The sequence below is a fragment of the Cupressus sempervirens genome, chromosome 1, assembly GCF_028749045.1.
Source record: "Cupressus sempervirens isolate cs-2001-9-10 chromosome 1, ASM2874904v1, whole genome shotgun sequence".
NCBI lineage: Eukaryota > Viridiplantae > Streptophyta > Pinopsida > Cupressales > Cupressaceae > Cupressus > Cupressus sempervirens.
This window is the reverse complement of record NC_143118.1, coordinates 203,686,401-203,708,518: the sequence shown is the minus strand read 5'-3', so window position 1 is coordinate 203,708,518 and position 22,118 is coordinate 203,686,401. Positions and strand designations below refer to the sequence as shown.

The 22,118-nt window shown below is 37.3% G+C and overlaps 1 protein-coding gene across 1 annotated transcript in view; it reads right to left on the bottom strand.

The window, feature by feature from the left end:
- LOC149576832 (kinesin-like protein KIN-7N) overlaps positions 1-22,118 on the bottom strand; it is a 135,328-nt gene that overhangs the window by 60,982 nt on the left and 52,228 nt on the right. The window lies entirely within an intron of this gene.

Below are 22,118 nucleotides of genomic sequence, written 5' to 3'. Positions count from 1 at the left end.
TATAATGCATGAAAACACAAAGCATACACGAAGTAGACATGAATGCATGAAGACACAAAGCTTTAAGACACGTGAAAACACGAAGCAGACACATGAATGCATGAAAACATGGAGTGGACACGACGTAAACACACAATACATGCATTCTTGATTAATGCTTTATAGTTCACTAGAGTCAAGAAGAAAATTTACTTCTTCGATAGAATCCTGCGACCACAAGTGATCATTAGTACACATGTATTTATAAGTTTCAAGAAAATGTAACTCAAGATAATTTATTCCAAGCCAATTTCATATTGTCACACGCGGTGGGTTACTTAGGGCGATGCTTGTTTTGTTTTGCACTAATTATCATTCTTTAGTCGAGAAGAACACTTAGGATGCAAACAGATTGCTTAGGTACGAAACTCAACAGTTTTCCTCAAGGTTTTTGTGGATCCAAGCCCATGATCCCATCTTGGAATGACCTCAAGGCAACTTGATTCCATCTTGGTCAAACCTCAAGGCAACAATAGGGATGCTGATCCTACCCATCTCGGAATAACCGAATGGTTGCAGTAGCCAGAATACATCTTTGTTCTCTCTCTTCAGGCTACCTTTATAGGTAAGTAATAAACTATATTTGAATTAAAAAAGTCATGTTATTCTGATTATGACTACGGTTTAGAAGGAAGGCTAAGATGCAATAGGTCGCTTTGACACCGAACTCAATAATCTTCCTCAAGATTTATTTGGATCCAAGCCCACGATCCCATCTAGGTCAAACATCAAGGCAGCCATAGGGACACTGATCCTACCCATCTCAGAATGATCGATTGGTTGGATTCCACAGGCCTTTCCCATATTGCATCCCTATTCTTTTCTCGTAGTTTAGAGATGATAATTGGCTTCACCATGTTAATTAAAAATAAATGATTTCAGTATTCCCCTTAGATTAAAAAAGACAGTATGATACATAACTGTCTCTTTTCCTTCTGTGCTGGTGATGTATTTTATATCTGATTTAATCAGATGTAGAATTCATAATGGTTCTTATTTGTTTTATATCCTCAACATTACCATTTAACTTTCTTGCAGTACAAGACTCAGAACATATAATGACCAATATTGCAACTGAAGCAACGTTGTATGGCTCTGATAATTCAAAATTGATTACTGTACCTTTTAGTCTGCTGTAGTAATTCCTTTGTGTAGAAGTGCAGCTAATAAATTTGTCTTGGTTGTCAAAAGAAACTTTTTCACAACTTCTGTACAATCATAACTGGCAAAATTTTCTACATTTTGGCAAATTCACAAATGCCAAAGGAGCATGCATAATGATCAAGCATTGATCCTGAAAAGCATGCACCTATATATATATATATATATATATATATATATATATATATATATATATATATATATATAATGCTCAACCTTTCAATAAACTAAGAAGATCCATTGTACTACTTTCTGTTCCTGCCATCTTCTGGCCCATCAACCATTATTATTTTCATTTTCTGCTAAACAATGATTAAATTAAATATACTGTTTTACTGCAGCGTCTTCATCATAATGTGAAAATAAGGTAAGCATATGCCCGATTACCAAGTCTGTTAGGCAGGCTTGTAGCTTCCAGTTGCTCACCAAAAAGAGTTTCAGACAACCATTGTAGCTTACCAAGAGTTCAAACCGTTGTTCGCATCACCTGCAGATGTCTATTATTTGAATCCAATAAGACAATGATCTTCACACCTGTATCTTAGTAAGGCTGTACCACACAAATATGAATCACATAATTTATCTCAGCAAACTACAATGAAAAAACTAACCAATGGAATATCTTAAAATCTTTTTACGAGGGAAAAAAAGCTCTGCTAGGGTTTTCTTGCTACATGCGAACTTTCAGTTTTTTTTGCGTACGGCCCTTCGCCTGCACTCCCCTTCTGTCGGCACTTGTCATACCACATTTACTGCGGGAGCTTTAGGTTAGGATATAATGGCTCCGGCCAACGGTGAACCAGATGTTTCTAGTGTTCACACTGTTGCTTCGGACTGCCAAGGCGCCGCCACCGAACAAACGCCCGCACAAGTTTGTCCCGAAGGTTTTCCACGAGGTAATCTTGATATTATCCTTCCTTTGCAAGAATTTGATGTTGCATGTGACTGGTTAGAGCAACATACCTTGATAGGGTATTTTGTTGGTAGGACTCCTCCTGAAGCTATGCTCAGAGAATGGGTCAAAAAATGTTGGACTCCTCATGGAGTCCGCCTTGATGCTGTGTAAAACCTTACCAAAGGTTTCTTTTTATTTCGCTTTGCTAACCCGTCGCAAACAGTCGTGGTCTTTAACAATGGCCCTTGGTCTGTGCGTTCCTCTCTGCTTCTTTTTCAGAAATGGTCCCGAGACTTCACTGTCTCGGATGATAAAAAGCTTAGGGTTCCTATATGGGTCGAATTCCCAAGTCTACCCTTGCCCTGCTGGCCTTTCATTGAGTCTATTGCCCAAGCCCTTGGCAAAGTTGTTACCAAGGAGCCTGAGAAATTTTTTAATGCTCGCCCTCAGCGGCATGTTTGCATTGAAGTTGATCTTTCCAAAGATCTCAAGGATTCTGTGGAAATCCAAATTGGAACTCAAACCTTCTCACAGAAGGTGCTTTACTTGAACCTACCTAACACCTGTTATAGGTGCTAGTCTGCGGAACACAAGATCAGGGATTGCCCTTTGGCTACGCCTAGGATCAAACCCCAACCTAAAGCGGCGCCTGTCAAACAAGCCGAAGGAAAAAAAGAAGAATGGGTTACTGTTGGCGCAAGGGCAAGCCTACCTTGAATCCCTTTGCCCATAAGCCATCCTATGCGGCGGTTACCGCGATTCCTCCTACTTCCACAGAAGTGTCAACGCCTGCTAGCGTGGAGACACCAGCGGCTTCCATTGCACTTGTTCTGGGGGTTTTGCAGGTTTTAAAACCTGTTGGTTCGCAAGGGATCAAGGCGGCCGCCAGGGCCTCACCCTTGGCTGGGGCTCGTACTCCTCTTGCAGTTTCTTCCATAGTACCACCAGCAACAAGGTGTTCTCGCAGTCCTCCTGGACGTGCGAAGATATCAAGGGTAAAACGGCAGGCTGTAAGTCTAGAGGATTTCCCGTCTGACTTCCACCCGGTTTCTACCTTTTTGCAGAATAGCTACTCCTCTCTGGAGGACAAGGATGATATGGAAGAGTTCTCATGAACTTCCTCTCATGGAATGTTTGAGGTCTTACAGACCTCCCCAGAAAGTTCTATATCCGGGATATCCGTCATAGACTTGGGAATTTAGATTTTCTTTGCCTGCAAGAAGTTAAGATTTCTGGTTTCATGCTTTCTGCTGCATGCCGCGTCATTTGGCAAGATAGTGTTATGTTTTCTTGTTAGCATGAAGCTGGCCGAGGTGGTGTAGTTACTCTCCTGTCACCTCGCCTTCATTTTGCTATTATCTCGCACGGTTCTGACCCCACACACCGTATTATTTGGCTTTTTCTTTCCATTAACGATCAGTCTTTTGGAGTCATTAATGTTTATGCCTCCAATGATGTTGTGGAAAGGGCACAAATGTGGGTTTGGCTTGCTGACAACTTGCCACCAACTACTTGGGTCCTATGTGGGGACTTCAATATGGTTGAAGTGGCCTTTGACAAAGATGGCATTCAGCCTTTCCGTTGGACAGCTGGGGAAAGAGAAGCCTGGTTTTACATGCGAAATAAATTGGGCCTTTTTGATCCCAATACAAACCGCCGCCATGGTCGTGGGGCCTGGCACACTTGGTCCAATTTTCGAGCCAATCCTAACTGCATTTTGAAACATCTTGATCATGCTATGATCTCGGCGCAATCTTTTTTCTCCTTCTCTGAAGATCGTGATTTACCTATCATTCCCCTAATAGATGTGACGTTGTCAAACCACTATCCTATTTATTTTGGCATTTCTTGGCAAACAACTGTCCCCAAGGTGGCCAAGTCTCAATTCTTCCTCAACACGTCTGTGCTGTTGTATGCTTCCACCATCTCCCACATCCAATGTGTCTGGAATTTGGAGCCACGTCCGCATTCCCATCGAGGTTGGATTCAATGGTGGAATGACGCCATTACCAGAACTGCTCGTTTTTTGCGCATCTACGGGCGTCAGCTGGCAATCTTCAGAAAACGGTCTTATGAAGCCAACACCCTTGCCCTCAAAAAAGCCTTTGAAGCTCTCACCTTCAACCCCTTTGATGTGGATTTACAAATTCAACTTGCCAAGCTTCGTCATGATGAGCAAATTGCTGATAACTATGCTGCCCGAGGAGCCCAAATCAAAGCCCGTCTCCACTGGTTGAAGGTTGGCGACAATTCCTCGAAGGAGTTCTTCCAGGCTCTCCGAGCCCGTCATACCAATGCTGAGATTAAAAAGATAAAACAAGGAACTAATGTTCTTTCCAGTCTGCCCGACATCTTGCAAGCATTTGTTCTTCACTATGAGAACGTCTTTGCTTCACAGGGCAATTCGATTGCTCAAGAGGAGGCTCTCAGAAAGTGTATCGCTGTTACTCCAAACCGCCTCGTGATTGAGCAACGCGCTTTCTGTGAGCAACTTCTTTCCCTCCGAGACCTTAAAGAGGCAGTTTACTCCATGGCGGATGACAAATCCCCTGGGTGTGATGGATTTCCCTGTGAATTTTACAAACATCTTTGGGAGTAAATTGGTCCTGATCTGCACAAAGTCTATCTTGAAGCATATCATTCTAAAAGATTAGGAGTGATCATAAATAAAGGCACTATTATATTCATACCTAAAGCTGGTGATCCTGAGGACATATGCAACTGGAGGCCCATCACCCTCCTGAATGTGTCTTATAAGATCATTGCCAAGGCGCTCTCTCTCAAAATCCACCATATGCTACCTTTAATTGTGCGGCCTGAACAAACTGGCTTCATCAAATCCAGATATATTCTTGACAACATCATTGCTATCTGAAAAGGTATGGAATGGGCCCATAAGTCCAAGCAGCAGGCTATCTTTTTAAAGATAGATTTTGCTAAAGCCTATGATCGCATTGAATGGCCTTTCATTTTGGCTATGCTTCAGGCTCTGGGTTTTGGTCCCAATTTCCTTCAGTCCATGGAGATGCTCTTTGGTGACGCTAATGCTTGCATCACCATCAATAATTCGCAATCTAAAGCTTTTGGACTTTTTCGCTCCATCAAGCAAGGTTGTCCGCTAGCTCCAGCGCTTTATGTCCTTGCTACTGAAGGTTTTGGTTATTTACTTGTTCACTCTGTGTCTTCAGGACTGGTCCGTGGCATTTCCTTGCCCGATTCTTCCTCCTAGTTAGTCAATGGTCATTTTGTTGATGATTCTTTTCTTACTCTTCTTGAAGATGAAGAAAACATCAAAAATGCTTTAAATTGTCTGGACACTTTTTGTCAAGCCTCTGGCTCTGCCATTCAATGGCATAAAACGCTCTGTTACCGCCAAGCTTTCTTGCCAGCTCCACCTTGGCTCAGCCAGTTTCAATGGAAATGGGTTACTCATTGAGAAATCTTCCGCTTTCTTGGCATTCCCTTTGCTTTCCAAGCTTCCCCTGTGGAACTTTGGAATGTTGTGCTTGCAAAGATTAGCAAAAAGCTTGATTATTGGATCACTAAGCCGCTTTCTCTTGCTGGTAAATTCCAAATTTGTTTTAAGATTCTGGCTGCCACCCATGTGTACTATTCTTCCTGTTGGGCTCCCTCCAAAGCTTCCTATCTCAAACTAGAACGTTTGCTCAAAGATTTTCTTTGGGCCTCTGGTTCTGACCATCATGGTTTTCACAAAGTTGTTTGGGATTTATGTTGTCTCCCAAGGGAATCTGGGGGTCTCAGCCTGCTTTCCACTTGGAAGCAGGGCCTTGCCCTCTGTGCTAAATGGATTATCAGAGCTATTTTTGGAGATGAAACCTGGAAGATACTAGTAAGGCATTGCATTTCTTCCGGCTTCCCTATTAACAGACCGGCGTGGAAGGGGATTGGTTTTCAGACCCTTCTCACTATGCGTGAACCAGTGGTCATACAGGGCTCTTTTGTTATAAAGAGCATCTGGAAAGCCTGGGAAGCTGTTAAACCTTGGCTTCGTTGGGCTGGTGATGAGTTTTGCAATGGGCTATCCTTAAATCAACAAAACATTTGGTGGTCTCCCCTGTTTGCCATCCAGGGTACTCCTCTTGCCAATACTCAAGGTGCCAGTGCTCTGCATTTCTTTAAACGTGGCATTCGCAATACCAAGGATATTTTTTCAAGAGTCACCATGAATTTCAGGTCATTGGAGGCTATGCAAGTTCAATACCACCTTGTTAGTTTCGATCGCCAAACTTATGACCTTTTGATGTCTTCCATCCCTATGCACTTAGTTCATAAAGTGGGGATTCAGTCTGTTCGTCCTTGGTGGCATGATTGGAAGTGGTATCCTGCCACTCCATTTACCAATTATAAGCCCAATATGGGGTACAGATGGCTTTCGCCCCACCTTCCAATGGTGGACACGCTTAATCAACGGTGGCATTTGCAATCTTCGCTTTCTCAATGGAGAAAACGTTTCGACACCATTTGGAGTGCCATTACAGAACCTAAGATTGCCCACTTTGCTTGGTGCCTTGCCTTCCAAGGTCTTCCCTTGGGGCCTCGGCTCAAGCACATTGGGGTTCTTGATCCCAGATGCCCCTTCTGTGGTCAACCTGAGTCCTTTTTGCATATTTTTTGGTTTTACAAGCGTGCTCAAAATTATTGGCACTGGATTCATGATTTTTTCAAGCCTTTCAGACCCGAACCTTTTTCATGGCACATGATCCTGCTGGGTGATTCCCCCAGAATTCCTCGGAAGTTCTCCCAGATTTGGCATACCTTCAGGATGGAAATTTTGTTTTCTCTGTGGAAAGATACGAATGCAGTTTTATTCACTTACAGTTTTTTGGATGTTAACATTGCAATGTACACTAAGGCATGCATTTGTAACAATGTCATTATGCAGATACAAGTGCAAGCTAATAAAGTTTCCCTGGAAGTTGCGCACTTACAGGAATTGTTAAATCATTGGGGCAATGCTCCATGCACCATTGCCAGAGTGCCTTCGGATGCCTCGGCTGATGCCTCTTCGTCTCGCGGTCGCCGTTCCCGAGGCCAGTCCTATGGTCGCTATTCACACGCACCGCGCTTCCAAGGTCCCCGCCACCGCTCTCCCAGCGGTGGACATGGCGGTTGGAGGCACCTCTCAGCTTCCCCACTGCGTGGTGGTTCTGGCTGGTCCTTGGCTCCTCCCCCTAGGCGGGCTTCTGGCCGATCCCCGACTCCTCCCCCTATACGAGCACACTCTGGCAAGTTTCCTCGGCTGGCCTTGGCAATTTCTCCTCCACGGCCAGACAAGAAGGATGCGGAGACTGCGACTACCCTAGATCCTGCTGATGTTGCTGACGGCTGGACTATTCCCAGTCCACCCCACAATCCCACTGATGCGTGCGGATTTCCTGATAAAAACAATCCTCCCTCTGCTGGTACTGCCTTGGCAACCTGAGGTTGTTAAAAGTTTTTTTTTGATGACTAGTGAATAGTTTCTGGCCGAGGCCATGTTTTTTCCAGCTTCGGCCGTGTGAACTCATTCGCGGGGTGATCTTGTATCTCCCGGCCCCTTTTTTGTGAATTGTAATCTTAGTAAATTTTATTAATTGAAAAGGACTATTCATCAAAAAAACTAACCAATGTCAAGCCTTAATTTAAACATCTGTATGACACTTTTTTTTTCACGGCAACCATTATATACGCAAGGTCTTGGTAAAATATTTGCCCAACTTTCTTATTCACCCAACGACATTAGAGCTTATATTATAAAGTTGCCGTTATTTTGTTAAATGAAAAAATTCAGTATAAAATATTTATAGCTGAGATTCAAGTTGCCCTACGATGAATAAATTACTCAGAAGACTATAGTCAATGAATGTTAAATGGAACAAATCTCATGTACTAGCAAGCGCCACTTCAAGATTTTAAATTCAAAGCTTAGTGCTCAGAAATTTTTATTGGGCCCAAAGTATGGTTACGATACCGAACCACATAAAATCCTTGCTAAATTCTGGGTCGGAATATATATATATATATATATATATATATATATATATATTTTTTTTTTTATTTTTTTTTTTTTAAATCAAAAAATCTCCGTCAAGACTAGGTGCATTTAATTTTTAGCTTAATTATAATGACACTTTTCTATGCATTTTCTCCAAATCAACTTTCTCTGAGGGAGATAAGTAATATTAAGTTCCCACAATTATATTGTTCACATTATTATATGTGATTGCAAATAAAATCCGTATATATGTTTTTGCCATACTTGAATTGCATTTAACCCTTTTATACCCGCAAATGCAAATCGGTCAGTTCCTTCAAATATAGTTATATTATATGTTCCTTTGTATTGCCGAGAACCAATATAGTAGCTCAATATACTTTAGTCTTCCTCTATCAGTCATGGTAGCTACTTTTGTTCTTAGATACAATTTGTTCACAAATATAAAATATTGAATCTACTCAACAGGATGGCAGGCTCGAAGATCTGATACCATTTGTAATGTCACGTGTCATTAAATTATTTATTTTAGATTTCACAGTCCAAAGATCTTTATTTCTTCATATATGAGCAGTGTAACCCGGGTGCGCGCACCCAGGTCAAAACCCCGGCACACCCGGTGCGAGTGCGTCACGCACCCGAATACCCCCACCGGGAGTTTTTCCACCGTCGCACCCCCGCCGAGAGTTTTTCCACCATCACACCCCCGCTGCACCAGTCGAGCACCCAAGGGGATCACGGTGCTTGGGTGCTTCCCGGGAGCTTAGGTGTGCAGGTGCTTCCTGGGTGCTCGCGAGGTGCTTCCCAGGTGCTCGTGGGGTGCTTCCTAGGTACTCACTTTGACATGGCTATGATACATTATTATTATTTCACTATTTCATGCTATTCGGCTCATTGTCATCATGAGCATTTTTATGATATATGATATTCATAGAATCATATTTGAACAATGAATTTTGAATCTTGAATCTTGAACTAAGTTAATTTGTTAAATGGTCATTAGTAATGGTTATGAAGTTTCAAGTTTGAACTTATGGTTTGTGAATCGCATTTCAATTTTCTCTATTTGTAATGTCCCCATTTTAGCAGTTGACCAAGTATGTGTGCGTTAGCCTTGTTCTACATGGTCCCGAGAGCTAACGAAGGGTTTAATGGGATCCTGGAGTATTTTGGCCTAGTCATTTCCTGTTTGGGCCAAAACGAAGTTGATTTACTCAGTTTCAGGCATACTTACTATTTTTAGTAAGTCGGCAAGACACAGTGCAGGTCAATTTTGGTGATTGGAATTGATACTCATCGGTGAGAGCTTTCCGATGAGCTATCACTCGCATTATTCGGAGTCCGATTGCTAATACATTTTAATTCCTGAAGTTTTATTAAAGTAACATCTAATTTAATTGTAAAATATTAAAGTGTTACTTTAATATTTATTTTATGGGGATGTGTACCCAAGGGAGACATAAGGGGTATTTTAATATATGTTTTATATATTACACATCTTTTATCCCACATTGCCCATATGAGTTGAGCGGACCCTTGGAAATAGAATAAAAGGAAGCATTTGTGGCTTCATTAGACAGGTTGAATATGAGAAGAAATTGGTGTGTGAGTTACAGCTCCGTTTTTGGCATTTGAGGACGTTTATCCTCTCTTGTAACATTCTAGACGTCATTCCCTTGGGGTTTGGCCTTTGAAATTTTTTGTTATCGGCTTCATTATCAGGCAGTTTAGTTGCATTTCCAGCTACAGGCAGATTTGGTATTTTGCTCATATCTTCTTCACTACTTGTCTGACGCTTATGCCACTTTGAGGGAATGATATTACGAAGGTAGTGGACTGATTGATGGACAAAGTACTGTACCAGCAAGTTCGAAAGCATGAGCTGGAGTATTATGTCAATAATGCTGAAGTATTTGGTTTTATGAATTCTTTCCACTTTGCATATTATTGTAGTTTCTTTCTTGTTTATGTTGTATGATACCAATTCCATGCACAAAACACAACAAACAAATAAACGTTTGATTTTCGAAGTTATAAGGGGTTTAAAACATTAAACGGAGAAATAAGAGGTTGAATGCAAACTGTTTGACATAATTCCTTTCAGCAATTTGGTTTAGTTTTTTGGGACATTCAGGGGTGCCCATTACACTATTCATTGTATTCAACTATATTTGGTATGTTAATGTTATATAATATATTGAAGTATCATTTCATAATTAACATTTTCAGTCATATATATTATATATATACTATGCAACCCCCTCCCCCCACTCCCCCTCCTCCCACGCCTCCCCACTGCACCCGCCCACCCTGCCGCACCCCTGCCATCCCCAAATTGAGGCTATTTTTTTCCCACACACGAAACTCGTCCTGACGTCCCCCCGCACCGCCGCACCCTCATGCCGAGGTAACACTATATATGAATGAACTCTCAATGTTAAAACTCTATTTATTTATTTATTTATTTATTTGAGAGTCATCTCTTTACATAAATATTATATTATAATAATAATTTAAGTATATCAATTATATTAATTATACATATAACATAATATATATTATATTAATAATAATATTTTAAAAAATTCAATAGATATTGTTATTAGTATTAATAATATTATTTTAATACTATTGCATATTATATTTACTTCTTATATTTTTAATAATAATATTTAAATTCTCATATTTTTAAAGTAATATATTATTCAATATTATAATAGGATTATAATAAATCATAATTACATTATTAATTTATTACTTATCTATATTATATGGTACTAATATTGACATATCACAGTATACTCTATCAAATGGAATGTAACTAGCACAAAAACAAATGAAGATTCAAATAAGGACAAATCAAAGATCTTGCACATCCTAAAAGGTAAAATGATTCATAATATCTATTTCAATGACAAAGCCCTCTCTCTTTTTCTACATAAGAATAAAATTGTCAAACTATTAAAAGTTAATTATTATGCTGAGTTGTTAACAAGGAGGAGTACAAAACTCACTTTTAGCAATGGCAAGGCTTCCATGGCCAATTAAGTCCAATCAATTCATAAGTCATCATGTTTTTTGAGGTTGCTTATCATAATAATGTTGGTTTTTCTCTCCATGTATTGAATTAAGTGTATTGATTCAGATGTATTCATTTGGTCTAATCAATTCATAAGTCATCATGTTTTTTGAGGTTACATATCATAATAATGTTGGTTTTTCTCTCCATGTGATAGTGTTTAAATTGCATGTGATTTCTAGAAGTTGTGGGGTTCATTATCAACTCCAACAAAAGAATATTTCATATGTGTTATTTTAGTGGTCTCACTAGAGATGCAAGACTAGATGTAGTGGGCAAGCAATTGGTAGCTCCATAGTTCAAAATAGTGTTCAGATATTGTCGATATCTCGTCTTCTCGCGACATTTTGGCACCAACGCAAAATGTTGTAGTTTTCGAGCAAGATTTTGGACCCGAGAATTTGAACTTTTTGTCGGGCTAAAACTTCATTTTATCAACAACTTCTCGCGAGAAGTACTTATGTTCTTGCAGGGATCCGGTGTGTTTGCCAATAAAAAGATAGACATGCCTAGAAATGGTGGTTTCATTTCTTTTTTGCAACATTGAACTTGTTGGGTGTAGGAGAAAGGTTTGGGAGGAGAAACTAGGTGTTTGCTAGTGATTTAGAGCGATTGTCAGTGGATTCAGAGAAGATTTGAAGCGGATTCGAAGCTCTTTTCATGCAAATCCAGATTCACAAGTAAGTTTCTTTTTTTTTTCTTTTTTGAGTTAAGAATCGTTTTGCCTTGCCCCACTTCTATATCTTGCATCTGACTTAATTGAGACTCTAGTAATACCATTTCTAATGTTCTGTAACATGTTTTAGAGTGTAATGACAAAGATCTAACACCATCTTTTTGCAAATTTTCCAAAAAAAATCATTTTTCTTCTGAATAATTTCATAACCTAATACATTTTTTGTTTTATTCTTTGAATTTTCAGGTTGTGTTTAAACTTATTTGAGGCTTTAATCTAATATAGTTTGTTCCTAAATATGTTTATTAAATTTCTAAATTTGTGGCTCCTTTTGTATGTGTAGGTTGATTTTAAAATGGCAAATATGGCTTCCTCTTCAACTAGGTCAGCTGTAACATCTCCCAATGGCCCTATAGCATGTCTATCTAGATCCATAGGCATGCACCCTAAAGGGGCTAGAGACTTTGCATGGAAATATGGCTTTGAAGGAACGGAGTATAATAGTGTCATATGCATAAAATGCAAAAAAAAATTGTGGAGGCATATCTCATTTGAAGTACCCCCTTGTTGGTATACAAAAGCATAACACAAGGATTTGTGATAACACTACAAAAGAAATAAAAAGAGAGATGATTGCTTTGCTCAATGCCCAAGAAGAGAAGAAATTGAAAACGGAAAAGGAAAAATTGGCCATGAGGACATCCATTTAAGAATCACAAGGTATGTTTCCTTTTCAAATATCATTTATTATTTTATAATCACCACTAATGATTGTGCTAAAACAATTATCATGATTCATAATGAAACGATGTCGGTTGTGACTAGGTATCCCAATCACCCTTGATGAAGAAGAAGATGCACTTGAGGGGATAGTGAGCTCTCTTCATGCCCCACAGATCCACACACGGGCCGCAACTACCTGTGGCAGGCTTTTATCCTCAACTTCCACATCTGTTGGCTCTAGTAGACCAAAAAACTTTTCTATTGATGGTTATTTTGTGCATAGAAACACACCTGGAGCACAACCATTACTGGAATGGAACTGTGATGTGCAGCAGCAACTTGACATTCAATGTGTTGATTTTTGGGTTTTTAACAACCTCTCCTAACATGTTGCAGCAAGTCCATACTTTCTGAATTTTGTGACAGGTTGTGATGTAGTGGGAAAGGGCTACAAGGCACCTACTCCTACAAACTTGAGTGGGAGGTTAGTTTACTTGTTTCAAACTTAAATACTTGTATAGTTTTACAATTTACTAACTTTTGTTGAAAGAAATTTTTTTTTTCAAAGTTGTGTACTTAATCTCTTTTTTTTCTACTTGTAAATTGTTGAAAAATGTTGTTTCTAGGGGTAAAAATGTGGTTGAAGAGAAAAAATTACAATAGAAAAAGTATGGTTGCACCATACTTTCAGATGGATGGACAGATAGGAGAAATGTTACTGTCGTCAACTTTTTGGTTTCTTGCAAGGATCAAATTGTCTTTCTTAAATCCTTTGATGCCTCGGACAAGGTAAAGGCGGCTGAGACTTTGGCTCAAATGCTAGAGAATGTTGTGATGGAGATTGGGATTGAAAATTTGGTGCAAATCATAACTGACAATGCAACGACATATGTGGCAGTGGGTAGCATCTTATAAGAAAAGAATAACACAATCTTTTGGTCTCCTTGTGCAGCGCATGTTATTGACCTTCCTTTGGAGGATACAGGAAAATTGGATTGGGCAAAACTGGTTGTAGAGGAAGCAAGGAAGATAACAAAATATATCTATAATCACACATTGGGTCCTTCGCTTAATGAGAGACTTCACCAAAGACAAGGAGTTGGTTAGACCCACAATCACAAGATTTCCAATGATTTTTTTAACATTGCGAAGTGTTCTTCATATGAATCCTTTGAGGCAGATGTTTGTGTGTCCAAAATGGCTAGAGTCAAGTCATTCAAAGAAGGCCAATAGACAGAGTGTTGCATGCCTTGTCTTTGACATCCAATTTTTTGATCGCACTACAAAAATTGTGGAGGTAACTTGGAATCTTCAAAAGTTTAATATTTGTTTTTTTTTTAACCTATTAATCTAGTCTTTCATTATTAATTTATAACCCTAGTCTCTAATTAATAATTATTTTCTATGTTTCAATTGTAGGTGGTGAAGCACTTGGTTAGTGTTCTCCGCTTGGTAGCTGGGGACCAAACCCTAATAGGATCCATTTATGAGGCCATGGATAGGGCCAAAGAGGCTATAAGAAAGAAGTACAAGGGGGAGAGCCTAATATTTCAACCCATATGAGATATTATTGATAGGAGCTAGAGCAATCAGCTCCACCAACCCATTCATGTAGTGGGGTATTTCCTTGACCCTAGTTACCGCTTCTCTCCATCATACGCGGATCCCAATGGAGAGGTCATGGAGGGCTTCGATGAATGCATGTAGAGGATGGTATCTGACATTGCGGTGAGACACCTTGTTGTGGCCAAGATGGAAGTGTATCAAAATGCAATGGGCAAACTATTCTCCTCAACATTGGCAAAGCGAACCAAACACACTCTAACCCTAGGTACAACATTTGGAATTTGGAGTCTTTCACATGCATGATAAGTAGATAAATACTAAGCTACAAAAATTTGCCCTCACCTTGCTTTCTATCCCTTTAATATTTATCTTGCAAATGCTTGGTGACAAAATTGGTGCAGAAATGTCTCAAATCTACAAAAACTTGCTCTTCGCATCTTATGCCAGTCGTGTAGCTCATCCAATTGTGAACGTAATTTGAGCTTGTTTGACACAAAGAAGAGAAACAAGTTGGTACAAAAACGTCTGAATGGCCTTGTCTTTGAGCATTATAACCTTAATTTGTGCATAAGGAAGGTAGAGTCATCACCAACTGAGCCACTTGTGACCTTGTCTTTGTACATTATAACCTCAAGTTGCACATAAGAAAAGTAGAGTCGTCACTAGCCAAGCCACTTGATTTGGATGACATAGATCCTTTTGGTGATTGGACACCAAAGGAGCAGCCTTCATTGTCCACTGAGGATGACATATATGAGTTGGAAAGGCAGGCTATGGAGGAGGAGGGTTTTGGAGTAGGGTTGGAAGACATTCAAGAAAAGGGCAGTGAGAGTGAGAACACTAACAGTGAGTACATTGATACTGAGGATGAGGAGGATGAAGAGTCATTGTCAAGGCCAGCACCAGCACCAGCACCATCATAGACGGCTATTGTGGCTAGAGCCACTAGACCCCCTCCCTCTCTCATAGTTTTTACTAAAACTACTGGGAAGGTTAAGAGGAAGATGTAGACTAGTTTTTTATTGAACTTGACATTTGTATTTGTCAATATTTGTAGTTTTCTTCAGAGTTCAAAGTCTCTGACTACATCAGCATTCCACATGAGGATACAATTTTGTTAATTATTGCATTTATATATATCTAGATCAGCTTGTTTGGTTTGTTTACTCATTTTATTGACTCATTAGATGCATCTACTCAATGAATTTTGTAAATAAATGCATGTTTAATTAAATTTAAGTCATTTTTAAAATTCTCAATATTTTCCCAAGAACTTGCCAATTTCTCTCCAATATTTGCCGAGAAAACTTTTTTTTACCTCGCTGATAGGTGGCAGAGAACGAGATTTTGAACTATGGGTAGCTCCAGATAAATTTTCATGGTTTAATTGAAGGAAATGTGACACAAATGAATTGCATACTTCTTTTTTTTAAATAAGATAACTAAGAGGTTCATGGCCTATTTCTTTATTTCCTATAGGCTAAGGGATAAAATTCGGGAATTATTCTAAGAGTCATCTTTTTTTTTTTTTTTTCTGATCGATAAGGGCCGAAGCCAAGATTAATTGTTATTATGTGTTGTTATTAATTATTATAATTTATTAATTTCGTGTAGATTCAAACCCAAGACCTCCTAGGTAAGAGGCTCACAATTTTACCATTGTGTTGTAGGCTCTTCCCTCTTAAGAGTCATCTTTTTAAGTTAGTCCTAGCAATACTAATTTAAATCATTGTAAATGGACAGTTTAAATATAAACATTAGTTATATAAAGTAGGATTTGTGAATCAGACATTATAAGGCCTTACATAATATTTTATTAAAATGTTTTTAAGTAAGCACTTTGGTAGGGATATTTTCAGAGTACAGACAGTCCAAAATTTGAGCTCCAAGAGACGTTCACTGAATGGAGATCGTCCAAATTTTCAAAATAAAACTCTCTTCATTTCCAACCATTTCTAGAGGAAGAAAACAATTGTTGTTTGAAACAGTTTCTTAGGAAATGCAATTGTACACAGAAGATTGCAGACATTTTTCAGTTTGCAAGTTGATACAGAAAATTTATAATACCTGGTCATTGTGATAGGTATCTATAAGAGAGCATTGCAAGACAATTTTTGTGTTGATTTGAACAGCAACAATTATTAGAATTGTGATGATGCTTGTATCTGTTCTAGCTTCCAAGTAGTTCCCTATCAGAGCACAATTCATGAGTTTTTTTTATGTTGTTTATCATTGTTAGCTTGAATAATATATGCAAACGGGGTTGTAAAATTGTTTTTTATTTACTAAGCGTCCAGCCCTCTGCATTAATGATGCAATTGATACTGAAAAGTGTCCTAGTGATATATATTGGCATTTTGATTACAGTTGTTTAGTAGTTTAGTATTTCCACATTGTATAGGCATTGCAAGGTTTATAAAAATAGTTTAAAAAGGTCATTACATTGAGATTAGTTTTTATAGAATCCTAGTTGATATAAAAAAAACATGGGATGTGAATGCTAGCAATGAAGGTGCAGATCTCTTCCCCCTAACGTGCTAGGAACCTCGATATCTTGCAAGGTGAAAGGCTTGCAGAAATTGATATCTGCAAGAAACTAGTTTATGAAAAATATTTTCTACCACGAAATTGAGTATTAATACAAAATGATTAAACTGTTTATCCTATACAAACACACAACCAGCAAATACAGACCTTGCAATCCAGAAAAATAATGGCCTTTAATTATTATAGAAATCACAGAATCGTGAGAGAATTAAAAAAACTTCACTGTCCTAATGTTATCAACCATTAATTGGTGCAGAAGCCAAATGCATATCAAATGAACAACCAATGAATAGGTGCATAGTGAACACAACAGAAGACTAAAAGAAGGGACCTAGTAGGAAATCCAAATTAGAATATATTCACATAAGATACGCTTATAGATTAATCTCAAATAACTAATATTGTGACCTTTTCACATCACACATGGCAAATGGGTACCCCATCTTTTATTTAGTAGTTTGGTTGCTTGGCTTAGTTTTTAGTTTTAGTGGTGGTTTTTTTTGCAAGATTGGAAGTTGTCAAACATGTTGTCATGAAATTGCCTAACTGTTGATGAAATAATATCAAGAGAGAAAGTTGTTTTACAAATGACCGATGCCACATTGTTTTTAAGATCAACATTAAGAAGACATGAAGATGAAAGAGAACACACAAGATGAATCGATTTGGGAATATGAGCCAACACAATTCAAATTCAAATTGGAAATCTTAAAGTGAAAAAAAAAAGAAAATAGAAATGCGATGCAATAGTCCAAGCCAACAACCACACAAGGGAGATCAAAGTAAAAATGTTCAAGATGAAGAAATGCAAGACAACTTATAGTTAGAAAGGGATAATAGAAATGTGCTGAAAGAAGACAATTTCTTATGGTCCTATGTGGCATGGAATTTTCCCATTCACCAATGGAGGATGCTCTACTTTTCATTGGCTAGCATTTAATGTTTGTAGGTAGTAGTTATAGTAAACCCTTAGGGTTACTTTAAATTATCTTTGTCAGTGATACTTAATCAATCAAACCCCTTGGTTGTTAAAAAGTGTTAGTGAAAAAGGATTTGAACTTGTAATAGCACTTGTGGAGTTTTATGTGTTTTCCAAGTTACTATTCCAATGAATATATATATGATATAAAGAGGCATGCCTCTTGAAGAGACATGTCTCTTTAATATATTAACTTACATTAGTTATAGTTATAACACAATAATATACTCTCAATATATTATAATGAAATATATATAATAAGATATATATGTATATATAATAAGATATATATATATATATCACTCTTAATATAAGTTAATTATTCCATATATAACATTGTCATATATTATATATCTCATATATATATAATATAATTTATCCGATAGAATTATAACATTAACACTCCCTCTTATTGAAGAAGGATAAAACACATAGATATTACACCATAGGTAATATTTCAAAAATAATACCTATAGGAAATCTTTGATTAGAAGATTTCTAGAATATGATATCATGTAAGTATTGGTCTATCAGAATATCAACATATGATATTCACCAATTACTATTTGATATCATATTTGGTAACATGAGCATTGGCCTATCAGAATATCAATCAAATGACATTCACCAAATACTCTGAGTAATGGCCTATCAGAACATCAACTAAATGATATCCACCAAGTACTCAATGTGGTAATGGCCTATCAGAATATCAAGGCAAGATATACACCATGTACCAAAAAATATATCTATACAAGCAACTTGTAGATAATCAAATTAATGATATCAACCACCTAGTTGTTGATTTATAAGATAAAGCCTTTACATGAAACAATTTCGCAAAAATGAATCATGTTACAAGTTATTGTAAAGACATCACTTTACAACAACTTCTCCTAATACAAGTGATAATCATTTGGAAGTTGTCACTTCTTCATGATGTACACAGGGGATAGGCTCATACATGTATGACATCAAAAGTTTACATGAAGTCTCCATGAATACTATCATGTGGTGTTGTCACAACATTCACCATAAGCATATCAGAGAATAAGGTTTCTCCCTCTTAGTTTGATATCAACTTTTCTAACCTCTTAGCGCAAGGTTCTCTCCGATGAAGTATCAAGCTTCCTCTGAATCTGTTATCATCCTTCTAATCTCTTGGTAGCAAGTCATGTCATGCTTCCCTAGTTCAATGGGTATCCTGATAGCATAAAGCCTTCCAGCCTACATACATGAGATTTTATCCCATGAATCATAGTCTTTTAGCTATTATAGTTTCTGACTAGTGTTGAATCCATCAACAAGGTCTACTCCTTCTGAACCAATATCATCAAAAGTTTGATTTAAGCATTTTTATTTTCTGCTCCCTCTCTTTTTCCAAGGTTGCCTCTAATGAGCTATCAGACTCCCTCTCATAATTTCACTCATCAAGGATATTTGCTTCAAGAAACTCACATTATCCAACCTAATCATCAGATGATTCGTGAATCCTAAATCACAACTTCTTTGGAGCTACTATCATATGATTGAGTTTGCACAATATTTGGTAGCATACCTAATGTACCAATCTTCTTTTCCTGCAAGAACATCCTCAAAGACAAAGGAAAAGATCAAGACAAATAGCTCTTTATAGTAATTATAGAAATACAAAATAAGAGAGAGATACAATGAGTAGATACATGCAATACCCAAGGATAATAAATACTTATCTACAATAATAATATAAGTTGCTCCAATGAAGGTCCATATGCATCAAATCAGGAAATGCCTCCATGTAAGAATTAAACAATTTGACTACGTCTTTTCTGCTCCCATATAAGAATGGTTCAAATGGGAATAGAACATTGGTTATCATACCCCCTTACAATGTTGGATACCCACTCTTATATTATTGAACATATAAGTACGCCAACAACATTGCATATTATATGGTTGGATTCACCAAAGTTTAACTGAATCATATCTACTCCCTCTTTTTCCTAATACTTATCTTTATTGCATGTCTATAATTAAGGTCTATGTCATGCAGTCAAGGCCCAAGTGCTCTCCAATGTCGTTGTGCACCCAAGGAAGCTACAAAATTGGAATGATAAACCTCCTAATCTTTATGATAATAATGGTAGTGCTCATTTCATCAATGAATGTGACAATGCCATTTTAAGTCACAAAAATAGGGATGAGCATGCTGGTCCACTTGACCAAGTGCAGATACTTGTTAGGAAAATCCCATCCCTAGGTACAACATCTCCATTATCGGTAACCATCATCAATTCACAATCCTGGTACGATTGGCGGATTCCTTATTCAACCCTTGCTGAGTCAGGTCTTGAATATCTACATCGATTGCTAAGTCAATATTGCTAGGTAATATCTTCTTCATATTGATATCTTCTAAACAGATTTGGCACTGGCTAACATGGACAATGTTTAATACCGGATCTGATACCATACTGCACTTTTCAGGGAATGAGTGTATCCTTTTTAATAATACTTATTTTATGGTGTTAGTTTCATCATTACATATCATACTTCTTTTCATTTTAATTAATTTCTTTTTATCACAGCATGAATTTGTGCTTAACTCCCGATGGCAAAATCTCACAAGGACTTTCAAACTTTAGCAAAGATGAATATCTATGAGTGGATCTCTGGTACATAATTGGTCTTTGATTGTCATCTAAATTGACAATTGTTGGTCCTTTACATCATGCTCATCATTGCCTTCAAATTAACTCGTTGTATATAGTATATGTTCGTGTGGTCCCTTCTATATGTTGGCAACCATTGTTCCATTACAAGACTTCCAATTGGGCACTAGCTTTAAAGCTTTAAATTTCCTTCCATGGATATTTGGGATCTGGATCAACACAACAGTATTTGCGTGGCAGTTGACACATTTTAATTTATAAATCGATGCAAGTAACATTGTATGGCCAGGTCTCATTCTCTTCAAACTAATTTGTCACTAATTTAAGATGAGCCCGATGATGAATTAAATTTTGTGAATGTTCTTCTCAAAGAATTTGATCAGTGTCATGAAGTACTTTTTGTAGTTCTATTATTTGTGAAATCTCATAGGCAGGTAGGTAACCTGCTCTGATACCATGTTAGTGAAAAAGGATTTGAACTTGTAATAGCACTTGTGGAGTTTTATGTGTTTTCCAAGTTAATATTACAATGAATATATATATGATATAAAGAGCCATGCCTCTTGAAGAGACATGTCTCTTTAATATATTAACTTACATTAGTTATAGGTATAACACAATAATATCCTATCTATCTATCTATCTATCTATCTATCTATCTATCTATCTATCTATCTATCTATCTATCTATCTATATATATATATATATATCACTCTTAATATAAGTTAATTATTCCATATATAACATTGTCATATATTATATATCTCATATATATAAAATATAATTTATCCGACAGAATTATAACATTAACAAAAAGCACTATACAAAGGCTTGCTCACAAATATTGTCAAAAAATTGCAAGTTCATTGAAGCTTTGTGTGAGTTATTTTGGGTGTTAACATGGTTCCCCAATTCTCAATTAGTTAGATTTTGTTTGTGTTGAGTAGTTGAATAGAAGATATTACTATTGAGTAATGTTGCATCCTCTAATGTTCATACCATTTGTAATGTGTTGATTGCAAGTTGTTGCGCCCAGTTAGTCTAAATCGTTTCAATGTCTTAACTTCACTTACTTGATGCTCATGGATTTGCATGTCTTATGGTGTCTATGTGTATTAGGTCATTTGAAAATCATTTGAAAACTATAATTAGGATTAGTTGAAGAACCTAAATTGCAAAATCAGTTGTCATTCGAAGAAAGTTGATAGATTCATGAATGAAAAGAGTAAGTCCTTTTGTGACTCCAGAAAGATCACAACTTTTTCACAAAGTTGTTTCCAACATTAAGTTGCTAGAACACATTGGAAAGCTTTGGGTTGCTTCATTTGATCACACGTTTAATACATTGTTTAGCTAATTATGTTTTCTTGTTCAAGATAGCATAGGATAGTATTTTATTATGCATGTTGGAGTGGTCACAAAACTCACATCAACAAATATGAAGAATCTTCATATAAATCACCAAGCCAAATTACTTTTGTTGAACTCGTATAATGTGCATACTTGAAGCATTGGACACCAAATAGACTTACAATGGGAATAATGAGTTTTTTATACAAACCTTTAACAAAATATTAAAATAAAAGACTACAAAATTTAAATGAATAAATAAAACTTACTCTAAATATTTGAAAGGAAATGCAAAAGTATTACAAGCTAGGGAAAATTTCCGTATTTTTTCTCAATACCATTAATGCTGAAAACTAGTCTTAGCTTTACCCGTGATTCGTGACTTAGATTCTCAAGATGGTTGTGTCATTCAAGGGAGAATTTATCAATAAAAATAGCATAATCATTTTGCTTGTT